This window comes from Cololabis saira, chromosome 10 (assembly GCF_033807715.1).
Source record: "Cololabis saira isolate AMF1-May2022 chromosome 10, fColSai1.1, whole genome shotgun sequence".
Classification (NCBI taxonomy): Eukaryota; Metazoa; Chordata; class Actinopteri; order Beloniformes; family Belonidae; genus Cololabis; species Cololabis saira.
The window spans coordinates 4,250,631-4,267,812 of record NC_084596.1 but is presented as its reverse complement, the minus strand read 5'-3'; the positions used below and the strand labels follow the sequence as shown (position 1 = coordinate 4,267,812).

Below are 17,182 nucleotides of genomic sequence, written 5' to 3'. Positions count from 1 at the left end.
CACAGTGTTTAAACCGTGGATAACTGGCGAAACGGCGTCACAAAATGAACAAAGAACAGTAATATGCATGCAGTAAACAACGTCGAACACAAATTTAGCTCTAAACCGCTCTAAATTAAACTGATTTCCCGAAACCATAACCTCACGCCTTCCGGGCTCCGGATCTGGGGGGACTGCGGGCTCTTTCAGGTGATTATCATGTTTCTACCGGGGTTTTTCAGTCAGAGTCTCTCAGTTTTTGTCTCCTTCTCCCTGAAACTTTGATTTGAGCCCCACGTTGGGCGCTGGAGTCACATTTATGAAGTTTGGTTGAAGTGTAGCGTCCTCGGGCCTCATTTATCAACCGTTCGTACGCACAGATCTGTGCGTAAAGCGTGCGTACGAGCATTCCCACGCAAAGTATGGAATTTATCAACATGTACCTGTGCGCAGAAACGCGTGTAAATGTAAGCACAACTCTGACCATGCGTACACACAAAACCTAGTGGTAGAACAGTGAAACTACAAATAGAACCCATTAAAAGAGTCACAGTGTTCAGCGATCTCAAACTTCACACATGTTCCCCGTTTCCTCCAATTGATAAAAATTCTCCATTAGTAATTTAGACATTTTGAATAATTGGTGTGACAAGCTATAAAAGACAGCTTTGGCAGGACGACCTGAAAAGAAAATACAAGTAGCATGGCTTATCTTGCAGTGTTGGAGGATTTGCGCTCCGAGGGAGCATGTTTTCAAAGAGCTGATCTGTTCAGTGAGAGCACGGAGCGTCTGCTCAGCAGGAACCGCATCCCCAAAAACATTTTGATGGATCTATGCCGTGATTTACAACCTACTGTATGTTGGAGTGAGAGACAAAACGCATCCCAGTCACATCCAGCTCCTGTCCACCCTGGGATTTTTTGCCACCGGAACATTTTGACATATGCGGCATTTCGCAGCCGACACTAAGCAAAATCATGCCGGCAGTGTTGGATGCAATAATTTCTCTGGCCCTAATTTACACCCAGTTTCCATAAATACATCAACAAGTCGAAATTAAACGAGGATTTCATGCAAACGCCGGATTCCCAAACATAATTGGAGCTATATTGCACCCAAATCACAATAAAAGCACCATCACATAATAAATCCAGTTACGTGAACATGAAAGGATTTCATTAAATCCATGCACAAATAATCTGTGATGCAACTATGTCTCTGTTGCCTGTCGTTGCCCGGTGGCCTGAACGCACGACTCATTTATTCTGCAGAACAGCTCGGTTGGTGTTTGCACCTCCAAGCAGGAGCTTTTGACTCCAACCAAATCTTAATTTATGGATAATCTCCCAAGAAATATATCAAACATGGTCAACATAATTACTTTACTAGGTAAATATCACATACATAAATGCAAATGGAATAACAGCAAACCCTCCATTGTACATCTGAAAAATGAATGTAAACTGTACTTAGCGCAGTGCTTCTCAAAGTGTGGGGCGCGCCCCACTGGTGGGGAACGGAGACATGACAGGTGGGGCGCGAGCCGCGCGACAAACGGGAGGAAGTTTTCAATTTCCTGCCTATTTTACTAGAAATGCTATTGACAATAAAGATAATTCACTCTAAACAAAACACACACAAACATATGTTAATGTTAATGCTAATGTTAATTGCAGCGGGACGATGTTACTGTAGCTGCTACAGTGTAGCAGTACAACAAGGCAGCAGGTAACTGTGAGCAAGATGGATAGATTTGTGACACGGAAGAGAAAAGAGCCAGCAACATCACACACACAAGACAAGACAGAGGGGCCAAGTCAACCAAAAATCCAACCGAAAAGAAAATATGACGAAAGCTATCTTGGTCTCGGATTTACGGTTTCAGTGGTCGGTGCAGAGGAGAGACCAATGTGTGTTCTGTGTCTGAAGCCGTTAGTAGCAGACAGCATGAGATCAAACAAACTAAGAAGACACCTGGAGACAACACACCCCAGTCACGCTACCAAACCACTGGATTTCTTTAAAAGAAAACTGGCAGAATATCAACAGCAGGAGCAACGCATGGCAAAGGCTGCGTCAGTTAACTGTCAAGCACAAATGGCCTCATACAGAGTTGCATACAGAATCGCCCAATGCAAAAAGCCACATACAATTGCTGAGGAGCTGATTTTGCCCGCTGCTCTTGACATGGTGACAGCAATGATGGATGAGAAAAGCGCAGCCAAATTGAAAACTATCCCTCTTTCAAATGACACAATTGCGAGGCGTATATGTGACATGTCAGATGATCTTGAAGATCAACTCATACAAAACATGAAAGACACTCGTTTTGCATTGCAAGTGGATGAGGCTACCGAAGGCAATAAGGACAGTTTGTTTATTTCATACGTCCGCTTCGTGAACGAGTCAATGTGCGAGGATTTGCTCTTTTGCAAATACGTAAAAAAGAGAGCCACGGCTGATGAGCTATTTAAGATCATGGACAGTTATTTGAAAGAACACGGTCTTAAATGGGAAAATTGTGTGGGTTTTTGCTCTGATGGCGCACAGACCATGGCAGGGAAAAGAAACGGGCTGCAGGCACTGATAAAGAAGGTTGCTCCAGATGCGCACTGTGTCATTCACAGGGAAAGCTCAGCCCCGAACTAAACGAGGTTGTGGGCATTGTTAATTTTATTAAAACCCGACCCCTGAAAGCTCGACTGCTCTCTGCACTTTGCGAGGAGATGGGAGCTGATCATACATCTGTGCTGTTTCACAGCGAAGCGAGGTGGCTCTCCAGGGGCAAAGTGTTGTCGCGCGTCTTTGACCTGAGAGTGGAGATTTGGCTTTTTTTGGAGGAGGAGCGCATGTCCGAGGCTGCAAGCAAATTCAGAGATGAACAATTTCTGTTGAAGCTGGCCTATCTCAGCGATGTTTTTTGCAAGCTGAATGACTTAAATCTTCAGCTACAAGGCAAAGACAAGCACCTACCTCACCTGGCAGATAAGATCACTGCGTTCTCACGAAAACTCGAGGCATGGGGCAGACGCCTCGATCAGCAAAATGTAGAGGTCTTTGAGAACCTGAGTGAATTTGCTGAAACCATTCACTCTGGAGCCAGCACAGTGATCCCCTGTATAAAGCAGCACATCTCTTCTCTGAGAGAAATGTTTCAGAAATACTTCCCGAACAACAGTGCTCAGTATGCCTGGATTATGGATCCATTCAGTGCAGCAGGTTGGTATTTTAAGATTTTATTGATCATAATCAATCATATATTTTATTTATGTTGTATATACTTACTAACTGAAATATACAGATTTCTTCACGTTTATTATGCAATGAAAAATAAAGTAATCCAATTTTTTTATTCTACCTGCAGTGCCTGCTGATTTGAGCCAACCTGAAGAGGACCAATTCATTGACATGACTCTGACTCCACCCTGAGGCTGAGGTTTACAGCTCACACTCTTAGTGAGTTCTGGATTGGAGTTGAAAGGGAATATCCCCTCATCGGACAGAAAGCTCTTAACATCCTTCTTCCCTTTGCAACTTCATATCTCTGCGAGATAGGCTTTTCAGCTGTAGCTTCGCTGAAAACAAAGCACAGATCCCCGCTCAACATTGAGCATGATTTGAGGGTGGCAGTTTCCAGCCTGCAACGCCGTTTTGAAAAGATGTTCAGTGCAAAACAGGCACATTGCAGCACTAATGCAGGGATAGTTCTCTTGTTTATGTTTTTGCAAATAAAGTTATTCTGTTGTTCTAATAAAGTTGTTCTCTTTTTGAACTTTGTGTTAATTGTTGTTTTTGATTTTGATTCAGTATCAAATATGACTGATATACTTGGTGCTAGTAATTTCAATACATTTAAAATAATTTCAAGTAATTCGTCAAGATTTCTGTTGGGGCGACGGGGGCAAGTGGGGCTTGAAAATCCCCACTTGTTCAAAGTGGGGAATGACGAAAAAAGTTTGAGAACCACTGCTGTAAGGTATCCATGCTCCTTGGCGCCTTGTATCTCCATAAGCAGATCTTCAAGTTCACGTAACTTGGTGTGATCCTTGGCTGAAATCTTAGGAAAACTGTCCAACCGCTGAAACAGTGACTGTTCAATTATTTCAGGGGCAGCGTAGCAATCATGTAGTCTCTCCCAGGCTTGCAGCTTTAATTATCTTTGTGTCTGGGAAGCGTCTTTGAGATCTTTTAAAAGCGCTCTATCAATGAAATTGAATATTATTTGATTATTATCTGATTATTATGCCCTCTATGATTAAATAGGTGATAATTAAACAACTTCAGAAATTAAAAGGTCAGAGAAGGCTCTGTGGTGCAATGGTAGCGTGTCTGACTCCAGATCAGAAGGTTATGTGTTCAACTCACATCAGGGTCAAAATGAAGTTTCAGTTTTGTTTTATCCATCCTCACGAGTTCACCAACCAGACTAACTTTAGCTGAAACAGAAAACTTTGATATGTACCTGGAATTGTTCAATTCTGCACCATCACCTGCCTTGATGAAAGGAGGAACAAAATTCATTAAAAAAAATAATTTAATTTGTTCTTCAAGGGATGCAAGGCAAGTTTATTTGTATACACATTTCATGAACAATTCAAAGTGTTCAAGTTGATGGTTGTGGCAGCAAGTCCAATTCATTTACTGAGATAGTCCAACTCTGAACATAATTCATCCTTTATGTAACAATTACTGTTACTGATTTCTCTTCCTAACTGTATGAGATGTAATGACACATTTTATGGAGATGCCAGGGATTGAACCCGGGGCCTCATACATGCTAAGCATGCGCTCTACCACTGAGCTACATCCCCTTCTCACCCAGTGACCCGCAATCGCTCAGACGCTTCAACGAAGGGAACGGGGACCGTGCACAACGAGACGAAGTGCCCAGGCTAGGACGACCAGGAAAGGAGGACAGTCCGGCTGCCAGCGGCGCTGCATCATCTGTCTCCGAGAGACAGAAACAGGGAGAGGGAAAAGGGAGACGCTCATGGCTGAACCACCAGTGGAGCGTAAAATCAGCAACCTGTGGACCAGGACCAGAACCAGGAGTTCTAAAAACCCGTGGACGCCACCGACAACCTCCAGGGTATCTAAAAGTAAGAGGCTTGTGTCTGGGCAGAGTTAGTTTAAAGCGGTTAGCGTTGATTGTGTTTGCAGTGTTTGTTTGCTCATTAGTGTGTAACGCGCTGATCGTCTCTCATGAAGACCAACAGTCGTTATGTTTGTGTGTTATATTGTTACATTTGTGTATTATATTGTTACCTTTGTGTATTATATTGTTACGTTTGTGTGTTATATTGTTACCTTTGCGTATTATATTGTTACGGGCCCATGTAAATGGACCCATGTAACGTGTTCCCTCACTACCGAATAGTTCCTGCTCCTGTTTCCCCGTCAAAAGCTTAGAGCGGGTGTCGTGGATTCAGCTCCAGACATTGGCTCCTGAGTGGGAAACCGCAGAACAATAAAGGTACTGGTGGTGAGAGATAACGTTTCCTTCCCTCCTTACTAACCCGCACGGACAAGTTAGTATCCCGGCGATCAGGCCTCCTGATTTCAGTATCTGGGTGGAGAAACTTTCCACCGCAGCTTTGAAAACCGCGTCCACCGCGTCTTACGTGACATGACGTTGTTCCACATTTTCTTTTTGGTCTACGTAAAGTTGTCTTCCATCACTGGCCTGTCCTCTCGTCGAGAAACATTTGGTCAATTGTGTTGAGTGATGAGCTAACCAATTCCATGATTTTAGAAATTTTAGGGTGGGGGGGGGTACAGTTCTGATCAGGTCCACTGATGTCCTGGGAAGGGGAGGGCTAGTGGGGGCAGAGCATCTTGTTATTCATTCCTCCAGGGATATTGTGACTGGAGCAGCCGGCTAAGCTGCTCTGTCAAGGTGAGATTATGGAATCAACAATTGTATTGAAAACAAAAAAACAAAACAAAAAAAAAACAGGCGGTTCCAGTAATTTTCCGTCTGCCTTAAGTCTCTGGTTCATCAATGGCGACTCCAAACAGACCAATTTGTGGTCAATTCCCGCCAAGCCGAGCTTACAACTTCTCCAAGGTCTTTTCCATCTTGCCAATGAATTCAAAAACCACTGCCAGCCTGCGATTTAGCTCTCCCAGCATTAGAGTCTGAGTGTTGGTCACAGAGCTTATCCCCTCAGCCACGTCGGGCAGCTCTGAGAGGGCCAGAACAGCTGTCGACGACTTACGCATTTGTCGATATGCCAGGAAACCGCCAGCTCCAAAAAGCAGAAATCCTGTTATCATTAATTCAATTATGAAGCATCTTCAACATCCTCGACCGACAGAATCGACAGGCACATGATCCTCCAATGTTTCCAGGAGTCCATCACGTATCCGGCAAAAAATGTTACCATCCTTCATAGCTCTGTTACTTCACATAAAGCCAGGACAGTAGTGGAACAGGTTTGTGTACTAAATATATCACAGTGAGGGGGAATAAAGCTGCTGAGACATCTATTGTGGGCCCTGGGGCTTAGTTGGTCAAAGCATCTGTCTTTAAACTAAGAATTAAGAATATCACTCCTGAAATGATAAAAAAGACAGACTTTGTGGAAAAAAATATCCAATGTCTGGTCTTACACAAGGTTGGTTAGAGGCTTCACCTATTCCTATTTCGTACGCTAACGCTTAGTACATTTAAGAACGCGAGCACATTAACTAAAATGGCAGGATTAACTTTTTTTTTAATGAGAAATAGGAGCAACTTGTGGACCACGTGGCCTTATGGACAAGGCGTCTGACTTCGGATCAGAAGATTGAGGGTTCGAGTCCCTCTGTGGTTATAGAGCCTTCAGATAGTTAGATCTGGTCTCCTAACTCACATTCACTCTTTAGAGGACACTTTGGTTTAGCTACCCTCTCTGGTTATTGAAAAAATAAGGAGAGATGAGAAGTTCTCCAAAAATTTGAACTCTCAAATTTCAAATTTTGTTGACTAACGTTTCTGATTCAATCAAACAAATACATTTATTTCAGTTTTAAAGAAAGGATAACTGATGTACTTCCACTTTATGGACACGTTTGTTAAATGGGTGAGTTTAGTCAGAGAAAGTACTTGATGGTACATGTCCTTTCACCATAAACAGAGTTGGGCCACAGTCCTATGTGAACATGGGAAGCTTTAATTTCAACTTTAAGGCCTCACTCTGAGACCAGCCTAGATTTCTACAGCTGGACACATGATTTTGGAACAAAGGAGATTAAGGAATGACTCCAAAGCTCAGCAGGCTTTGCAGTTTATTGTCCGTAGAGGTGTCAAAAGGGTGCAGGATGGAGGATTATATACACACAGAAGATGTCATTGAAGAAGTAAAAAGAGCAGTTATTTAGGACAGCATCTAGAGCACCTCTGGGAGAATCGCTTTTTATGCCCGGCGTCGCCTCGTCCCGGACACAGACTGACAGCACGGCCCTGAAAGCCACTCACCAACCCGTCTCACCGCCCCGCTGCTCAGCAACTCACCTTTGACTCACCGTCCAGACCCGGAGCCACCCAAAGACCCGGCTCACCGTGCGAACCCGGGGACCCGCTGTTAAGCTCCCCCCCGACCGGCCACTGGAGTGAAAGAGCCAGCCCGTGGAACATTAGTTCAAATTTTGGGAGAACTTCTAATCTCTCCTTATTTTTTCAATAACCAGAGAGGGTAGCTAAACCAAAGTGACCTGTAAAGAACGAATGTGAGTTAGGAGACCAGATCTAACTAGCTGAAGGCTCTATAACCACAGAGGGACTCGAACCCTCAATCTTCTGATCCGAAGTCAGACGCCTTGTCCGTTAGGCCATATGGTCCACAATTTTCTACTCTTTCTCATTCCATTGTTGGGGAGAAAACACCAACATGGAGACGAGGTGACCGAGAGTTTAAGGTGAAGGACTGCTATTGCTGAATCCCAATCTCCACCCTAAACCCTCCAGCCCTGAACCCTCACAGACTTTAGTGACGTCAGCAGCCCTCTAGTGTATCTCTCCTTTGCCTTGAACAGGCTGTGTGCTGCAAAATGTGCTGCAATTCGGAGGCCGAATTTCCCGCGCTGTCCTGCGGATGTGACGTCACATGACGCTGCATGCACGTTTTCCCCGTTGTCCCGTGCCGGCTTCACTGTTGGCTGCAGTACCCCCGACTGCCGTTGTGGTGAAGGGTGGCGCTATAGAGTCTCATTTCTTAAAAGGAGCCTCATGCTCCTATTATATTTCAATTTACAAAATTCCTAGTCAGATCTAAATGTTACGTACCGGTATTATAAGTTTGGGAATGATCATCCTACGGATGTTTGAAAACAAAGTGGTAGCCTATATAAAGGAGCATAAAATTCAACAAAGAACACAATTTAAATATGCGCACAATACAATATGTATTTCCTTCTTAATGTAGTGTATTTCTCTCAGTCTACCCATACCAGCACATCCAGTATGCCAGGATCAATCACTGAGTAATTTCATTTTTGTAAGAGAGCGTATAAACTGATGGTAACCTGAGCTAAATATTTCAGTTATATCATTACTATTTACTGCAACGTTTTTGTACAACTTGCTGATATTGTTTAAATTTTGTGGTTATAAATAAATGACAAACCAAATTACTGCCTGACTTGTTTGTGTTGGATCTAAAACTATCTTGCTAGTATTTACATGTATGCATTTCTGTTAACAAAGGAAATCTTAATTAAAACACTGTACTCAGATTAAAGAAAAGAAAGTCTTGTTTATTCAACACCAGCAGGTCAACTGAGGATTTGTCTAATATAAAATGAAAACAAAAGAAATTGAACCTCAAATTATGAATACAAAAATTATGAAGAAAACTACATTTTGTCCTCCACCTTCCCAAAAATGTTAATTAACTTAGATAACTGGTCATCCCTCTTTTTTTCCTCTCCTCCTCCTTTTCATCCAGCTCCCTCAGCCTCTTTTCTTGTCTTTAGTCTTGAAGAAAGTCCAAAACTTCATTTGTCCTTTTCTTGGTTTTCTTCCCTCCATTTGTTGCTGCTTGCCGGGTCCTTACCACTGGCAGAGTCCATTGTCCTTGGCTAAGTGTCCGGGCCGTAGCACCCCCCCTCTCCACCGCAATCAATTGAAGTGTGAATGGTCTGAAAATCTGATCCAAACACCCTAGTGGATTTTGTTGTGTCCGTGGCACCTTTTCTTTCTTTTTCCAAAAAATTGAGAAGCACTCTTGCTGCCACAGGGGGACTGTGACCCGGATTCAAACCGGGGTTGCTGCGGCCACAACGCAGAGTACTCACTATACGATCACAGCTTGAAAGGGTACGTGTACCCAGCTTTAGATATGTGCTCGCTTTCTGCAGTTATGTCAGCGAACACAGTGTGAGGTTGGAAGAAGAGTTTACGGAGGTGTGCCGCCCCTGTCGTCAGGTAAGGGCATTTGCTTCGAATGAGATATGAGGAAGGAAAAGAATGAATAAAAGAGGTCCCATGAAAGACAAACATAATGCATGAGCCGGGGCAGCTTTGGAAACATTATGGAAGACGGCCTATCCTGCGGCACCTTTGAAGTGTACATTTCCGGACATACACAGAGACAAATGAAAAAAGCAAGTAAATAAATAAATGACACAGAAGAAGAAACGTGTACACTAGCAAGGTTGTGACTGGGAGAGTATTAAAGATTAGGATTTTTTGAGCTAGCCAGGAGTTGAACCTAGAATCTTCTGATCCGTACTCAGACGCATTATCCATTGCGCCACTAGCCCTTTTTGATTGTAACATGTGGAAACACACGTGGTGTAACAACTCAGATGTCCCAACCAAAGTAGATGGCAGTGGCCAAAGCCATAACCGAGTACAGTGATAAAATAGAGTCCCGCTCTGGGAAGATGAAAAATAATGGCAGTCCTTCGAGCCGGAGTTGAACCAGCGACTTAAGGATACCTGTTTTACTGGTTCTACAGTCCTCCGCTCTACCAACTGAGCTATCGAAGGAGGATGGATGTTGACAGCTCCATGGATTGTGTATTCTTCTACCAAGGCCTGAAACTGGGAAAAGGAAACATTTTAAATGAATTATTGTCTCCCTTATGAGCCGCTTGCCGGGTCCTTACCACTGGCAGAGTCCATTGTCCTTGGCTAAGTGTCCGGGCCGTAGCACCCCCCCTCTCCACCGCAATCAATTGAAGTGTGAATGGTCTGAAAATCTGATCCAAACACCCTAGTGGATTTTGTTGTGTCCGTGGCACCTTTTCTTTCTTTTTCCAAAAATTTGAGAAAGACAAACATAATGCATGAGCCGGGCAGCTTTGGAAACATTATGGAAGACGGCCTATCCTGCGGCACCTTTGAAGTGTACATTTCCGGACATACCAGAGACACATGAAAAAAGCAAGTAAATAAATAAATGACACAGAAGAGGAAACGTGTACACTACCAAGGTTGTGACTTCTTTTTCCAAAAATTTGAGAAGCACTCTTGCTGCCACAGGGGTGCTGTGACCCGGATTAGAACCGGGGTTGCTGCGGCCACAACGCAGAGTACTCACCACTATACGATCACAGCTTGAAAGGGTACGTGTACCCAGCTTTAGATATGCTTAGCTCTGCTGCTGCTTTTATATATGATACTGAGAGTGAACACCGTCACAATTTCATAAAAAAGTCTGCAAATTGGACGTGAATTTTGCCGGGTGATGAAACCGAATAGTTTATAGTCTTTGTGATTACAAATTGCAAAAAAAAAAAAAAAAAAAATGGGCAAAAAATCTCTGCTCACAAGCATTGGTGGTTCAGTGGTAGAATTCTCGCCTGCCACGCGGGAGGCCCGGGTTCGATTCCCGGCCAATGCAAACACAAGTTTTTCTGGTTGCACTTGAAACTGGCACAATTTCATGACAAAGTCTGCAAATTGGACGTGAATTTTGCAGGGTCATGAAACCGAATAGTTTATAGTCTTTGTGATTACAAATTGCAAAAAAAAAAAAAAAAATCGGCAAAAAATCTCTGCTCACAAGCATTGGTGGTTCAGTGGTAGAATTCTCGCCTGCCACGCGGGAGGCCCGGGTTCGATTCCCGGCCAATGCAAACTGGTTGCACTTGAAACTGGCACAATTTCATGACAAAGTCTGCAAATTGGACGTGAATTTTGCCGGGTGATGAAACCGAATAGTTTTCCAAGGCCCGGGTTCGATTCCCGGCCAATGCAAACACAAGTTTTTCTGCTTAGTTCTGCTGCTGCTTTTATATATGATACTGAGAGTGAACACCGTCACTTACAATATTAATGTGAATTCAGGTTTTTCACTTGAAACTGGCACAATTTCATAAAAAAGTCTGCAAATTGGACGTGAATTTTGCCGGGTGATGAAACCGAATAGTTTATAGTCTTTGTGATTACAAATTGCAAAAAAAAAAAAAAAAAAAATGGGCAAAAAATCTCTGCTCACAAGCATTGGTGGTTCAGTGGTAGAATTCTCGCCTGCCACGCGGGGGGCCCGGGTTCGATTCCCGGCCAATGCAAACACAAGCTTTTCTGCTTAGTTCTGCTGCTGCTTTTATATATGATACTGAGAGTGAACACCGTCACTTACAATATTAATGTGAATTCAGGTTTTGCACTTGAAACTGGCACAATTTCATGACAAAGTCTGCAAATTGGACGTGAATTTTGCCGGGTGATGAAACCGAATAGTTCATAGTCTTTGTGATTACAAATTGCAAAAAAAAAAAAAAAAATGGGCAAAAAATCTCTGCTCACAAGCATTGGTGGTTCAGTGGTAGAATTCTCGCCTGCCACGCGGGAGGCCTGAGTTCGTTTCCCGGCCAATGCAAACACAAGTTTTTCTGCTTAGTTCTGCTGCTGCTTTTATATATGATACTGAGAGTGAACACCGTCACTCACAATATTAGTGTGAATTCAGGTTTTGCACTTGAAACTGGCACAATTTCATGACAAAGTCTGCAAATTGGACGTGAATTTTGCCGGGTGATGAAACCAAATAGTTTATAGTCTTTGTGATTACAAATTGCAAAAAAAAAAAAAAAAAAATGGGCAAAAAATCTCTGCTCACAAGCATTGGTGGTTCAGTGGTAGAATTCTCGCCTGCCACGCGGGAGGCCCGGGTTCGATTCCCGGCCAATGCAAACACAAGTTTTTCTGCTTAGTACTGCTGCTGCTTTTATATATGATACTGAGAGTGAACACCGTCACATACAATATTAGTGTGAATTCAGGTTTTGCACTTGAAACTGGCACAATTTCATGACAAAGTCTGCAAATTGGACGTGAATTTTGCCGGGTGATGAAACCGAATAGTTTATAGTATTGTGATTAAGAATTGCAAAAAAAAAAAAAAAAAATCGGCAAAAAATCTCTGCTCAAAAGCATTGGTGGTTCAGTGGTAGAATTCTTGCCTGCCACGCGGGAGGCCCGGGTTCGATTCCCGGCCAATGCAAACACAAGCTTTTCTGCTTAGTTCTGCTGCTGCTTTTATATATGATACTGAGAGTGAACACCGTCACATACAATATTAGTGTGAATTCAGGTTTTGCACTTGAAACTGGCACAATTTCATGACAAAGTCTGCAAATTGGACGTGAATTTTGCCGGGTGATGAAACCGAATAGTTTATAGTCTTTGTGATTACAAATTGCAAAAAAAAAAAAAAAAATGGGCAAAAAATCTCTGCTCACAAGCATTGGTGGTTCAGTGGTAGAATTCTTGCCTGCCACGCTGGAGGCCCGTGTTCGATTCCCGGCCAATGCAAACACAAGTTTTTCTGCTTAGTTCTGCTGCTGCTTTTATATATGATACTGAGAGTGAACACCGTCACATACAATATTAGTGTGAATTCAGGTTTTGCACTTGAAACTGGCACAATTTCATGACAAAGTCTGCAAATTGGACGTGAATTTTGCCGGGTGATGAAACCGAATAGTTTATAGTCTTTGTGATTACAAATTGCAAAAAAAAAAAAAAAAAAATGGGCAAAAAATCTCTGCTCACAAGCATTGGTGGTTCAGTGGTAGAATTCTCGCCTGCCACGCGGGAGGCCCGGGTTCGATTCCCGGCCAATGCAAACACAAGTTTTTCTGCTTAGTACTGCTGCTGCTTTTATATATGATACTGAGAGTGAACACCGTCACATACAATATTAGTGTGAATTCAGGTTTTGCACTTGAAACTGGCACAATTTCATGACAAAGTCTGCAAATTGGACGTGAATTTTGCCGGGTGATGAAACCGAATAGTTTATAGTCTTTGTGATTACAAATTGCAAAAAAAAAAAAAAAATGGGCAAAAGATCTCTGCTCACAAGCATTGGTGGTTCAGTGGTAGAATTCTCGCCTGCCACGCTGGAGGCCTGAGTTCGATTCCCGGCCAATGCAAACACAAGTTTTTCTGCTTAGTTCTGCTGCTGCTTTTATATATGATACTGAGAGTGAACACCGTCACTCACAATATTAGTGTGAATTCAGGTTTTGCACTTGAAACTGGCACAATTTCATGACAAAGTCTGCAAATTGGACGTGAATTTTGCCGGGTGATGAAACCAAATAGTTTATAGTATTGTGATTAAGAATTGCAAAAAAAAAAAAAAAAAAATCGGCAAAAAATCTCTGCTCAAAAGCATTGGTGGTTCAGTGGTAGAATTCTCGCCTGCCACGCGGGAGGCCCGGGTTCGATTCCCGGCCAATGCAAACACAAGCTTTTCTGCTTAGTTCTGCTGCTGCTTTTATATATGATACTGAGAGTGAACACCGTCACATACAATATTAGTGTGAATTCAGGTTTTGCACTTGAAACTGGCACAATTTCATGACAAAGTCTGCAAATTGGACGTGAATTTTGCCGGGTGATGAAACCGAATAGTTTATAGTATTGTGATTAAGAATTGCAAAAAAAAAAAAAAAAAATCGGCAAAAAATCTCTGCTCAAAAGCATTGGTGGTTCAGTGGTAGAATTCTCGCCTGCCACGCGGGAGGCCCGGGTTCGATTCCCGGCCAATGCAAACACAAGCTTTTCTGCTTAGTTCTGCTGCTGCTTTTATATATGATACTGAGAGTGAACACCGTCACTTACAATATTAGTGTGAATTCAGGTTTTGCACTTGAAACTGGCACAATTTCATGACAAAGTCTGCAAATTGGACGTGAATTTTGCCGGGTGATGAAACCGAATAGTTCATAGTCTTTGTGATTACAAATTGCAAAAAAAAAAAAAGAAATGGGCAAAAAATCTCTGCTCACAAGCATTGGTGGTTCAGTGGTAGAATTCTCGCCTGCCACGCGGGAGGCCTGGGTTCGATTCCCGGCCAATGCAAACACAAGTTTTTCTGCTTAGTTCTGCTGCTGCTTTTATATATGATACTGAGAGTGAACACCGTCACTTACAATATTAATGTGAATTCAGGTTTTGCACTTGAAACTGGCACAATTTCATAAAAAAGTCTGCAAATTGGACGTGAATTTTGCCGGGTGATGAAACCGAATAGTTTATAGTCTTTGTGATTACAAATTGCAAAAAAAAAAAAAAAAAAATGGGCAAAAAATCTCTGCTCACAAGCATTGGTGGTTCAGTGGTAGAATTCTCGCCTGCCACGCGGGAGGCCCGGGTTCGATTCCCGGCCAATGCAAACACAAGTTTTTCTGCTTAGTTCAGCTGCTGCTTTTATATATGATACTGAGAGTGAACACCGCCACTTACAATATTAATGTGAATTCAGGTTTTGCACTTGAAACTGGCACAATTTCATGACAAAGTCTGCAAATTGGACGTGAATTTTGCCGGGTGATGAAACCGAATAGTTTATAGTATTGTGATTAAGAATTGCAAAAAAAAAAAAAAAAAAATCGGCAAAAAATCTCTGCTCAAAAGCATTGGTGGTTCAGTGGTAGAATTCTCGCCTGCCACGCGGGAGGCCCGGGTTCGATTCCCGGCCAATGCAAACACAAGCTTTTCTGCTTAGTTCTGCTGCTGCTTTTATATATGATACTGAGAGTGAACACCGTCACATACAATATTAGTGTGAATTCAGGTTTTGCACTTGAAACTGGCACTTGAAACTGGCACAATTTCATGACAAAGTCTGCAAATTGGACGTGAATTTTGCCGGGTGATGAAACCGAATAGTTCATAGTCTTTGTGATACAAATTGCAAAAAAAAAAAAAAAAATGGGCAAAAAATCTCTGCTCACAAGCATTGGTGGTTCAGTGGTAGAATTCTCGCCTGCCACGCGGGAGGCCTGAGTTCGATTCCCGGCCAATGCAAACACAAGTTTTTCTGCTTAGGTCTGCTGCTGCTTTTATATATGATACTGAGAGTGAACACCGTCACTTACAATATTAGTGTGAATTCAGGTTTTGCACTTGAAACTGGCACAATTTCATGACAAAGTCTGCAAATTGGACGTGAATTTTGCCGGGTGATGAAACCGAATAGTTTATAGTCTTTGTGATTACAAATTGCAAAAAAAAAAAAAAAAATGGGCAAAAGATCTCTGCTCACAAGCATTGGTGGTTCAGTGGTAGAATTCTCGCCTGCCACGCGGGAGGCCTGAGTTCGATTCCCGGCCAATGCAAACACAAGTTTTTCTGCTTAGTTCTGCTGCTGCTTTTATATATGATACTGAGAGTGAACACCGTCACTTACAATATTAATGTGAATTCAGGTTTTGCACTTGAAACTGGCACAATTAAATAAAAAAGTCTGCAAATTGGACGTGAATTTTGCCGGGTGATGAAACCGAATAGTTTATAGTCTTTGTGATTACAAATTGCAAAAAAAAAAAAAAAAAAATGGGCAAAAAATCTCTGCTCACAAGCATTGGTGGTTCAGTGGTAGAATTCTCGCCTGCCACGCGGGAGGCCCGGGTTCGATTCCCGGCCAATGCAAACACAAGTTTTTCTGTTTAGTTCTGCTGCTGCTTTTATATATGATACTGAGAGTGAACACCGTCACTTACAATATTAGTGTGAATTCAGGTTTTGCACTTGAAACTGGCACAATTTCATGACAAAGTCTACAAATTGGACGTGAATTTTGCCGGGTGATGAAACCGAATAGTTTATAGTATTGTGATTAAGAATTGCAAAAAAAAAAAAAAAAAATGGGCAAAAAATCTCTGCTCAAAAGCATTGGTGGTTCAGTGGTAGAATTCTCGCCTGCCACGCGGGAGGCCTGAGTTCGATTCCCGGCCAATGCAAACACAAGTTTTTCTGCTTATTTCTGCTGCTGCTTTTATATATGATACTGAGAGTGAACACCGTCACTCACAATATTAGTGTGAATTCAGGTTTTGCACTTGAAACTGGCACAATTTCATGACAAAGTCTGCAAATTGGACGTGAATTTTGCCGGGTGATGAAATCGAATAGTTTATAGTCTTTGTGATTAAGAATTGCAAAAAAAAAAAAAAAAATGGGCAAAAAATCTCTGCTCACAAGCACTGGTGGTTCAGTGGTAGAATTCTCGCCTGCCACGCAGGAGGCCAGGGTTCGATTCCCAGCCAATGCAAACACAAGTTTTTCTGCTTAGTTCTGCTGCTGCTTTTATATATGATACTGAGAGTGAACACCGTCACTTACAATATTAGTGTGAATTCAGGTTTTGCACTTGAAACTGGCACAATTTCATGACAAAGTCTGCAAATTGGACGTGAATTTTGCCGGGTGATGAAACCGAATAGTTTATAGTCTTTGTGATTACAAATTGCAAAAAAAAAAAAAAAAAATGGGCAAAAAATCTCTGCTCACAAGCATTGGTGGTTCAGTGGTAGAATTCTCGCCTGCCACGCGGGAGGCCCGGGTTCGATTCCCGGCCAATGCAAACACAAGTTTTTCTGCTTAGTTCTGCTGCTGCTTTTATATATGATACTGAGAGTGAACACCGTCACTTACAATATTAGTGTGAATTCAGGTTTTGCACTTGAAACTGGCACAATTTCATGACAAAGTCTGCAAATTGGACGTGCACACGCCCACCTGTCTTTATGAGACCGACGCGGGCACCGACGCGGGCACCAGCAGGAAATGACCTCAGTTTTTTCAGATTTTTTGCCCATTTTTTTTTTTTTTTTTTTTGCATTTGTAATCACAAAGACTATAAACTATTCGGTTTCATCACCCGGCAAAATTCACGTCCAATTTGCAGACTTTGTCATGAAATTGTGCCAGTTTCAAGTGCAAAACCTGAATTCACATTAATATTGTAAGTGACGGTG

General features: G+C 42.4%; 15 non-coding genes across 15 annotated transcripts; 12 read left to right on the top strand and 3 right to left on the bottom strand.

The window, feature by feature from the left end:
* Positions 1-4,283: 4,283 nt before the first annotated feature.
* On the top strand, positions 4,284-4,355 carry trnaw-cca (transfer RNA tryptophan (anticodon CCA)). The gene has a single exon. It is a non-coding gene; the product is annotated as a tRNA-Trp (tRNA).
* A 364-nt stretch (positions 4,356-4,719) lies between these two features.
* trnaa-agc (transfer RNA alanine (anticodon AGC)) lies at positions 4,720-4,791 on the bottom strand. The gene has a single exon. It is a non-coding gene; the product is annotated as a tRNA-Ala (tRNA).
* Positions 4,792-6,722: 1,931 nt separating this feature from the next.
* On the top strand, positions 6,723-6,795 carry trnar-ucg (transfer RNA arginine (anticodon UCG)). The gene has a single exon. It is a non-coding gene; the product is annotated as a tRNA-Arg (tRNA).
* A 934-nt stretch (positions 6,796-7,729) lies between these two features.
* Positions 7,730-7,802, bottom strand: trnar-ucg (transfer RNA arginine (anticodon UCG)). The gene has a single exon. It is a non-coding gene; the product is annotated as a tRNA-Arg (tRNA).
* Positions 7,803-9,864: 2,062 nt separating this feature from the next.
* trnay-gua (transfer RNA tyrosine (anticodon GUA)) lies at positions 9,865-9,953 on the bottom strand. Its single transcript is given in 2 exon segments — positions 9,865-9,900; positions 9,917-9,953. It is a non-coding gene; the product is annotated as a tRNA-Tyr (tRNA).
* Positions 9,954-10,738: 785 nt separating this feature from the next.
* Positions 10,739-10,809, top strand: trnag-gcc (transfer RNA glycine (anticodon GCC)). The gene has a single exon. It is a non-coding gene; the product is annotated as a tRNA-Gly (tRNA).
* A 164-nt stretch (positions 10,810-10,973) lies between these two features.
* trnag-gcc (transfer RNA glycine (anticodon GCC)) lies at positions 10,974-11,044 on the top strand. The gene has a single exon. It is a non-coding gene; the product is annotated as a tRNA-Gly (tRNA).
* A 988-nt stretch (positions 11,045-12,032) lies between these two features.
* On the top strand, positions 12,033-12,103 carry trnag-gcc (transfer RNA glycine (anticodon GCC)). The gene has a single exon. It is a non-coding gene; the product is annotated as a tRNA-Gly (tRNA).
* Positions 12,104-12,967: 864 nt separating this feature from the next.
* trnag-gcc (transfer RNA glycine (anticodon GCC)) lies at positions 12,968-13,038 on the top strand. Its single transcript has one exon. It is a non-coding gene; the product is annotated as a tRNA-Gly (tRNA).
* Positions 13,039-13,589: 551 nt separating this feature from the next.
* Positions 13,590-13,660, top strand: trnag-gcc (transfer RNA glycine (anticodon GCC)). The gene has a single exon. It is a non-coding gene; the product is annotated as a tRNA-Gly (tRNA).
* A 240-nt stretch (positions 13,661-13,900) lies between these two features.
* On the top strand, positions 13,901-13,971 carry trnag-gcc (transfer RNA glycine (anticodon GCC)). Its single transcript has one exon. It is a non-coding gene; the product is annotated as a tRNA-Gly (tRNA).
* Positions 13,972-14,524: 553 nt separating this feature from the next.
* trnag-gcc (transfer RNA glycine (anticodon GCC)) lies at positions 14,525-14,595 on the top strand. The gene has a single exon. It is a non-coding gene; the product is annotated as a tRNA-Gly (tRNA).
* Positions 14,596-14,836: 241 nt separating this feature from the next.
* trnag-gcc (transfer RNA glycine (anticodon GCC)) lies at positions 14,837-14,907 on the top strand. Its single transcript has one exon. It is a non-coding gene; the product is annotated as a tRNA-Gly (tRNA).
* Positions 14,908-15,783: 876 nt separating this feature from the next.
* trnag-gcc (transfer RNA glycine (anticodon GCC)) lies at positions 15,784-15,854 on the top strand. The gene has a single exon. It is a non-coding gene; the product is annotated as a tRNA-Gly (tRNA).
* An 863-nt stretch (positions 15,855-16,717) lies between these two features.
* Positions 16,718-16,788, top strand: trnag-gcc (transfer RNA glycine (anticodon GCC)). The gene has a single exon. It is a non-coding gene; the product is annotated as a tRNA-Gly (tRNA).
* Positions 16,789-17,182: the final 394 nt, after the last annotated feature.